We start from the raw sequence: 8,460 nt of genomic DNA, 5'->3' as shown, positions 1-8,460 counted from the left end.
TCTTATGACACACACAAAATCATTTCCCTATACAGTTAAGTCATTTTTACAGAATTACATAAATAGACCATGTCGGTGCTTTCATCCTTAAATTTGAACTGTGAGTTTTATTCTAAACTAGTTAATGGAGCTTGGTTTCTTCTTTCAGAATTACTGTTTTGGATAACCACCTTACAATCTAGTCAGTAAAAAGAGTTTGATTTTCACTATCAACATTTATCAAACAAATTCATGTAGAAATAGGTTATGTTTCATGTAGAAATAAGACATCCAGTGTGGGGTGGGGAAAAGTCTGCATTTGATTGTATGAACTATGATTCTGCTGTTGCAATAGAAATTAACTGACCTTTCTGTAATTTCGTGGCAGTTTTTTTTTTCTTCTTAAAACTGGCTCTTTTAGAAAAGCAGTACCAGAAAGGAAAAAAATAAAATAACCTGTCAAAGCAGAGTTTGTAAACTAATGGAATCAGAATGATTTAAAAAAAAAAAAAGTAATCGTTTAGGAGTCTTGTCATAGATATAGTCTATAACCTCAGAATAGAAAATTCTTTAAATGAAGGGGCCAGAGAGATAGCACAGAGAGTATGGTGCTTGCCACTAATCCTGGTTTGATTTCCGGCATCCCATAAGGTTCCCCTAGCAACCACCAAGAGGGATTCCTCAGTGCAGAGCCAGGAGTAACCCCTGAGCATCATCAGATGGGGCCCTCCTCCCCCCAAAAAGAAAGTTCTCTAAATCAGTGAGATTCATGCCATAGGTTTTTACTTCAAAGCTGGAAGATTTTCTAGGAAAAAACTTGCGACTAGGATATTTACATGGAAATAAGGATTGTTTAACAGGTAAGCGTGATAATCTAATATGCTAAATTCAAGCACTGCTCAGATTTACTTTAGTGGATGAAAATTAATCATGGGCCCTTAAAGAACAGAAACATCTGCAAGTATTTCCATCTCTATCTTTATTCTAAAAAAATTCTTTGTTGACCGATGCATTTCAAATTTATTACCTTCTATTTCAGTAATAATATCAATAATAAAAGGAATGAACCATAGATATTATTGTAATTTTCCTTCAGTCAGTTTTATATTGGTTTGTTCCCTAAATAAAGTACTTCCTAACTTATATTTGATTTAAAATAAAAATATAGTGCTAGAGCTTTTGGTGTCTTTGCATTGGTCATATTTTTCAAGGCCCCTTGAAACCATAGTAAAATTTTAAAATGAAATAAACTAATTTTTTATTTAAATTTCAGTGTTAGCATAATTTTCAGTAAGCAATCAAAATGAACATGTGTAAATTATGTCCTGTAAAATGGGGATGACAAGGGAGTTAATGGCTCTAATAATTGGTTGAATTTTGGAATATTAAATATAATATCTGCTTTTCATACTTGCAAAGTTTTGTTTAATGCAGTGTTATTTTTAATTTATTTAAATGTATATAAGATATACCCTGCCAAATGGAAGTAATGAAAGTTTTGTCCTCAGGATCAGACAGCGTAGTTTCTAAGTGTTGACCATAAGTTATACTATAAAAGTGCAACAGCAGCTTTTGTGAACATATTCTACATGTCTGTTATTAATAAGCATTCCCTATTACAAACAGGTTATTTCAGAAAATAAATAAAAATCCCTTATGCTTAATTTGGAACTGCTTAGTACAACATGCTCATAATTTATGTTCTGAAACAATTATATTAAAAAGTTTTACTTTCAAATATGATAAACATTTCAGTTACATTTTGTACTTTATTTCATTCATGTCTATTGCCACACTCCCTCCAGATTTTTCCTACTAAAGATTTTGGCATTGTAGTTTTCATACCCATTCTTATTTAATTTCATTTTAGCACAATTATGCTAACATTTAATACATAATACATTATGCTAATATTTAAGAACCAGACAAAAATGGGTATTATTATATTTAAACAATTTACTTTCAGATCAGTCTCTTCCTTTTCCCTTAAAGTCTGTCTTCTACTCACTCTTCAAATAATAGTTAATGTGATTTTCACTGGTTCACTGAAACCAGTTATCGTTTATATTTATCTTAATTACTTTTCAGTAGTTTCATAGCTGACCTGAGAGTACTTGACACTGCCCAAGTCTCTTTCCCTTTTTTCAGAATACTCTTAATTGGCCTTTACTAATGATTCAGCCAGATTTTCAAACAAATTGACAGTGAACTTTTGCAAGTTCTTCCTCTGTTTATCTCATTTTCCTACTATGAAGACAACTTCAGACATGAATTTAGTATTGTGAATGTACCAATTACTTCCAGCTTCTGTCTCAGATATCTTTTCTAACTCTATACCTATGTATCTTAAGTACCTAAATTGGCATATTTACTTGGACATATAGGTCATTCGCCTCAACTTTTATAATTTAGACTGAACTTCTACCCCATTCCTATTCTTTGTGACAAATCCCAGTCTCTGGTACTTTCGTAGTGGACCCTGTTGCCAAACTTCACTGTGATTCCCTTTTACTACCCCCACCTGGTCTGGCACAGCACATCACACATCTAAGCCTGATGTTTACTTCTGTCAGTGCTGAGGTTTGAACCCAGGACCTTACACATACAAAGCAAGTGCTCTGCCACCAAGCCACCAAGCCATATCCCTGACCCATAAGCCTGACGTTTAGATAACCACCTCACTGGTGTCACTGCATTCTTTTATATCCAATGGTCTTGTTTACCTTTTTTACATTATACAACATAGAAACTTAGTATTTGTGAACATCACAAAGTGGTCACCACAGTAGGTCTATAGCCAACATCCATCCTTACACATTTTTCTCTTGAGATGAATTAAAGATGTGTTCTCTCAGGTACACAAACTTAGAAGTTTGTACATTTTAACCTTCAACTGCTCATTGCTGCCAGTTTTCTTCCCTGTATCGGTGAGCTTGGTTTTGTTTTCAAATCTTCAATGTATAAGGGAAAGCATATGGTTTTTTACCTTCTCTAGTTTATTTCACTTGCAGGTCAGCACAATACCGTCAAGGTCCTCCATGTTTTTGCAGAAGACAAGATTAACTTTTTGTTAAAGACAACTGAATGGAATTCCATTATATGAATAGCTAATTAGCTAACCAGCTAGATCTCACAACTACTTTACGCAGTGTTAGCAAACTGTTTCCATATCTGGGTAATTGTAAATAATGTTGCAATGAACACAAAGGTGCATATACAATTGTGTTTTCATTTTTTAAAGATAAATACCATAAATAGAATTGCTGAATAATGAGAAAGTAAATTATATTTTTCATTTTTGAGCAAGCTTCATACTTCTGTCCATAAAGACTACCCAATTTACATTTTCAACATTTCAAAAACATTTCTTCATTTTCAGGTTCTCTCCTCTTTTTTTGGGTGAGGTGGAGGGCACATCCACTGTGCTCAGGTCTTACTCCCAGCTCTGCACTCAGAGATCATTCCTGGCAGTCTCAGGAATCATATAGGTAGCGGGAATCGAACCTGGGTGTGCAAGTCAAATGCCCAGTGCCTCACCCGCTCTATTATCTCTCCAGGCCATCCTCTTTTTTTTTTTTTTTAGTAAAGCGATAGTTCTTTTGAATGGAATTTGCTTAGGAAGATGTGAGGGAAGAGAAATAAAGGAAGACATGTTCAAAAAAGAATGTGGTCTCAAAGTGGGAAAAGCAAGAAAAGATATGGAGAATAAGCAAGCAAGAAATATGTTTAAGGGAAAACATGGGTTTGAAGAACAAGGCTTCTTCCATTTTTTAAAAATGGAGTCACCGTGAGATATACAGAGAGTTATTAATGATTGGCTTTCAGTCATAGAATATTCCAACACTCATCCCTTCATCACTGTACATTTCCCACCACCAATATTCCTTGCTCTGCTTTCATTTTTTAATTGTTGCTATGAGTTGAGGCATTGAGGCACATTCTCTTTATACCCACTTAGCTGAGGGCTTTTGTTATAAGTTAGATGAATTTTGTTACATGATTTGTTTCTGCATCTATTAAGATGACCCTGTGAAGTTTTACTCCTTCATTTTGTTAATGTATATTGTATTGGTTAAATTGTAGAGGTTGAACCTCCTTAGAGTGAATTTCACTTGATCAATTTATATGATCCTTTTAATGTATTGTTGAATTGCTTTGTTAATATTTTGTTCACGATTTTGCACCTATGTCCACCAGGAATCATGACCTATAATTTTATTTTCTTTGGGGAATGCTCAGAGATTACTTGGCAATGCTCAGAGATTACTCCTGGCTCTGCACTCAGGGATCACTCCTGGTAGTGCTCAGGGGACTGTCTGGGGTGCCTGGGATTGAAGGTGGGTCACCCATGTGCAAGACAAATGCCCTATCTGCTGTACCATTGCTCCCACCCCAATATGATTTTCTTTTGTTAGAGTGTCCTTGCATGGTTATAGTATGGTAATGTTAAAACATAGCATTAAGATGAAGTGATTTTGAAAGTCTTTCCTACTGTCCCATTTGGGGAAGAGTTTGAGGATGTTTGGTGTTAATTTTTCTTTGAATGTTTAGAAGAATTCACACAGTGCATCCATCAAGTTCTATACTCCTGATTATTAAGGAGGTTTTTGATTATCCATTTAATCTCTTTATCCATAATGTCTATTCAATTTTCTGTTTTTTCATGATTCAGTCTTAAGTTGTTTATATGAATTTATCCAGTTCTCTTTGTTTAAAATTTGTTGAAATGTTCAACATATAGTAATCACATACACAAGTGTGGTTTTACTGGTATCAGTTGTACTTGTTTCTTTCTCTTTTTTTTCTTTTTGAGTCACACCTGGCAATGCACAGGTGTTTCTCCTGGCTCATGCATTCAGGAATTACTCCCGGCGGTGCTGGGGGGAGGGGGGAACCATATGGGATGCTGGGAATCAAACCCGGGTTGGCCGAGTGCAAGGCAAACGCTCTACCCGCTGTGCTATCTCTCCAGCTCCAGTACTTGTTTCTAATTTTATTTGAGCTCCCATTTTCCCTTAGGGCATCCAGTTAAAGTTCATTAATGTTGCATTTCTTTTCAAAGAACCAGCTATATATTTCATTGATCTTTTCTATTGCCTATTTAGTCTCATTTATTTCCACTCTGACCTTTGTTATATCTTATTTTCTTCTAAGTATAGATTTGCTTCCTCTTACCTAGTTTCTAGAGATATAAATGGGTTATTTTAAATTCTTCTTGTTTTTGAGATAGGTTTCTTAATGGTATGGGTATCTTGTATTAAAACTACTTATGTAAGCCCATAAATTCAAGTATGTTGCATTTCCATTTTCATTTGTTTAAGGTGTCTTTTTTTCTTTCTGATACTTTTTCATTGACCTATTGTTCAGTAGCAGGCTATTTATCCTCCACAAATTTGTGGATTTAAGTTTTTCTGGGCTGCAGAGACAGTACAGCAGATAGGGCGCTTGCCTTGCATGCAGCCAACCTGGGTTTGATTTCTGGTGCCCTGTAGCCCCACCAGAAATGATCTCTGAGCACAGAGCAGGAATGAGCCCTAAGTACAAACAGGTGTGGCCGAACCCCCACTCAAAAAAAATCTGCATATTGTTTCAGTTAAGATTTGCTTTGTGGTATAAAGCATGATCTAGCCTGGAAAATGTTTCATATGTACAAATATATCATTCTGCTTTCTAGATGGAATGTTGTAAACATTCTGATTATATTTGATTATATTCTGATTATACTTGAATGTGTCATATATAACATATGTTAATGTATCAGTTGAGGCTGATGCTTCCTTATTGATTTTCTGACCTATACACTGGATTTACTTGCTCATTGGGAGCGTAAGTATCCAAAGTGTTATAACCACTGGTCAGATTAACTCCTTTATCATGGTGTAAGTTTATTAAGTTTGAAAACATTCTAATACCCCACATTTTTATTTTCCACTACCCCTAAGGTTTTTTTGTGATGTTGCACTCTTCATCTTTTATTTTGTGTTTCCCTGGAATAAATATTATGAACTTTACTCTGAAAATTAGAGTTTTATAAGTGATTAACTTACTATTTTAATAATTATTTTTGGGGTAAGATTTACACATTCAGGGCCAGCGAGAAAGAACAGAGGATAAGGTGGCTTGCCTTTCATGCAGCTGCCCATGACTCTACCCTGACGCTATATGTGGTCCTTCAAGTACTTCTGAGCACTGAGATAGGAATGGAGACTCTGAGCACTGCCAGGTATGGCCCAGTCTCACCCCACAATTTATTCTTTTATATGTTTTATGACTAACTAGTGCTCTTCTCAGATTAAAGAAATCTCTGTAGGTCAAAGTCACCAGAACTAAGATTTTGTCTATAGAACTGAATTTATGTGGGGTGGCGGGTGGAAGGGACTTGGGGAATACTAATGGAGGGAATGGGATCTCTGGTGGTGGGTGTAGTGTTGGAATGACATATGCGTGAAACGTGTGACGAACAATATCGTAAATCCCAGTACATCCATCAAAAATGTTTTTAAAAAATTAAAGAAATACATTTTTGGTGCCAGGAATATGGCTCAGTGATGGAGCATATATGCCTTGTATGTGGAGGACCTAAGTTCAATCCCCAGCACCACAAAAAGAGGGGGTTAGGGAGAGACTCTAGAGCCAAGAAGATGGCTCAGAGGCCTGGAGCACATCCTGTGCATGTGGAAGCCCCAGGTTTGCTTAGGCACCACATAGTTCCCTAAGCACCACTGGGGGGAACCAAGAAAACAAAACAAAACCAAGAAAAAGCTCTTCATTCTTGTATGGTCTTTTTAATGGTGATGAATGCCACTGCCACCACCAACCCCACCTTCCACTCTGCTTTTTGTGCTTTTTTTTTTGCTTTTGGGGTCACACCCAGCGATGCTCAGGGGTTCTTCCTGGCTTTGCACTCAGGAATTACTCCTGGCAGTGCTTGGGGGACCATATGAGATGCCGGGAATCGAACCCGGGTCGGCCACATGCAAGGCAAACGCCCTACCCACTGTGCTATCACTCTGGCCCCCTCTGCTTTTTTTTCTGTTGCTGCTTTTTTGGCAATGACCAGGGGTCCTACACACATGTGGCTGTAGTGCTTAAAAGGCTGCACATTTTCACTGTGACGCTCACAGGGGTCCTTGTGGAGGGCCCCAAACAGCAGAGCCAGAAGGATCATGCTCACTCAGCACGTGTTGTGGCCACTGAGTGTGAGCAAGGCGTCAAGCGTGTAAGGCACCTGCTTTGAGTCCTCCTGTGGGAACTCCTTTACCTGCTGCTTAGTTAGCGTTTCCTTCCGTTACCCCTTTGGATTTGTCATGCCAGTCCTTTCTGGCCTGATGAAAAATGAACTGAGAGTCGTATGGAAATGCCTTTTCTCATGTCTTCTCTTCCTGTGTCTTATTTACATTCCCTATAATGTAAATAATAGCTTGATGCCCGCACATGACATTTTTTCCCTTTTTAAAGATTTTTATTTTTCTGCTGACTGGGTGAGTTGCACTGCCGTCTTTGAGTTATTTTACCTGCTGTTAGATCCCTTCCAGTACTTTTCTGTTCAGTTCTTATGCTCTTCAGCTGTGACTTATGTTTATTTTCTTATATTTTCTTCTTTGTTAAATTAAATTGCTCACGGTGCTAATCCAATTTTCTTGATTCTCTGAGTATATATGCGAACTTCAGTAGCTTGTCTCTGTTATGCTAATTTTTTTCTGGTCTTAGTTCATTTGGAAACTATTACTGCTTCCTCATATAAATCCACTTCCGCCACCTCTCCCAGTCTTGAGGGAGTGGCCTCATGTACAATAACCTTATCATCCAGCCACGTAGCAATTTTCCCTTGAACTTTTCTGATTGTCCAAGCAACTCATTCTATTTATTTGTGTTTAAGTTGAATCACTGTGATAGAACATTGCAAAGCTATTCATGATTGGGTTTCAGTCCTACAATGCTCTAACACCCATCCCTCCACCAGTGTACATTTCTCAGCACCAATGTCCCAGTTTCCTTCCTAATATCTCCTGCTTGCCTCTATGGCAGGGACTTTCTCACTCTCTCTCTCTCTCTTTCCCTCTCTCTCTCTCTGTCTGTCTCTCCCTCCCTCCTTTTATGCATTATGGTTTGCAATACAGGTAACTAAGAGGTCATTATGTTTGTTCAGGGTGTTCAGTATTTTTATCAAGAAGGTACAGCTGGAGTCACTTTTTTTTTTTTTGCATTTTGTGTCACACCCAGCAATGCACAAGGAGTTACTTCTGGCTTTGCACTCAGGAATTACTCCTGGCAGTGCTCAGGGGGCCATATGGGATGCTGGGAATCGAACCCGGGTTGGCCTCGTGCAAGGCAAATGCCCTACGCACTGTGCTACCACTCCAACCCAGCTGGAGTCACTTTTTGCTTTAACTAGTTTAGAGTGTAGAAGTGAAGAGAGATAGCCCATCCCAAACCAGAGAAAGTCTAGAGATTTCAGTCACTAAACCCTTATACCCGAAT

This window comes from Sorex araneus, chromosome 1 (assembly GCF_027595985.1).
Source record: "Sorex araneus isolate mSorAra2 chromosome 1, mSorAra2.pri, whole genome shotgun sequence".
NCBI lineage: Eukaryota > Metazoa > Chordata > Mammalia > Eulipotyphla > Soricidae > Sorex > Sorex araneus.
The sequence above is the reverse complement of the archived record's forward strand: the minus strand, read 5'-3'. Positions refer to the sequence as shown.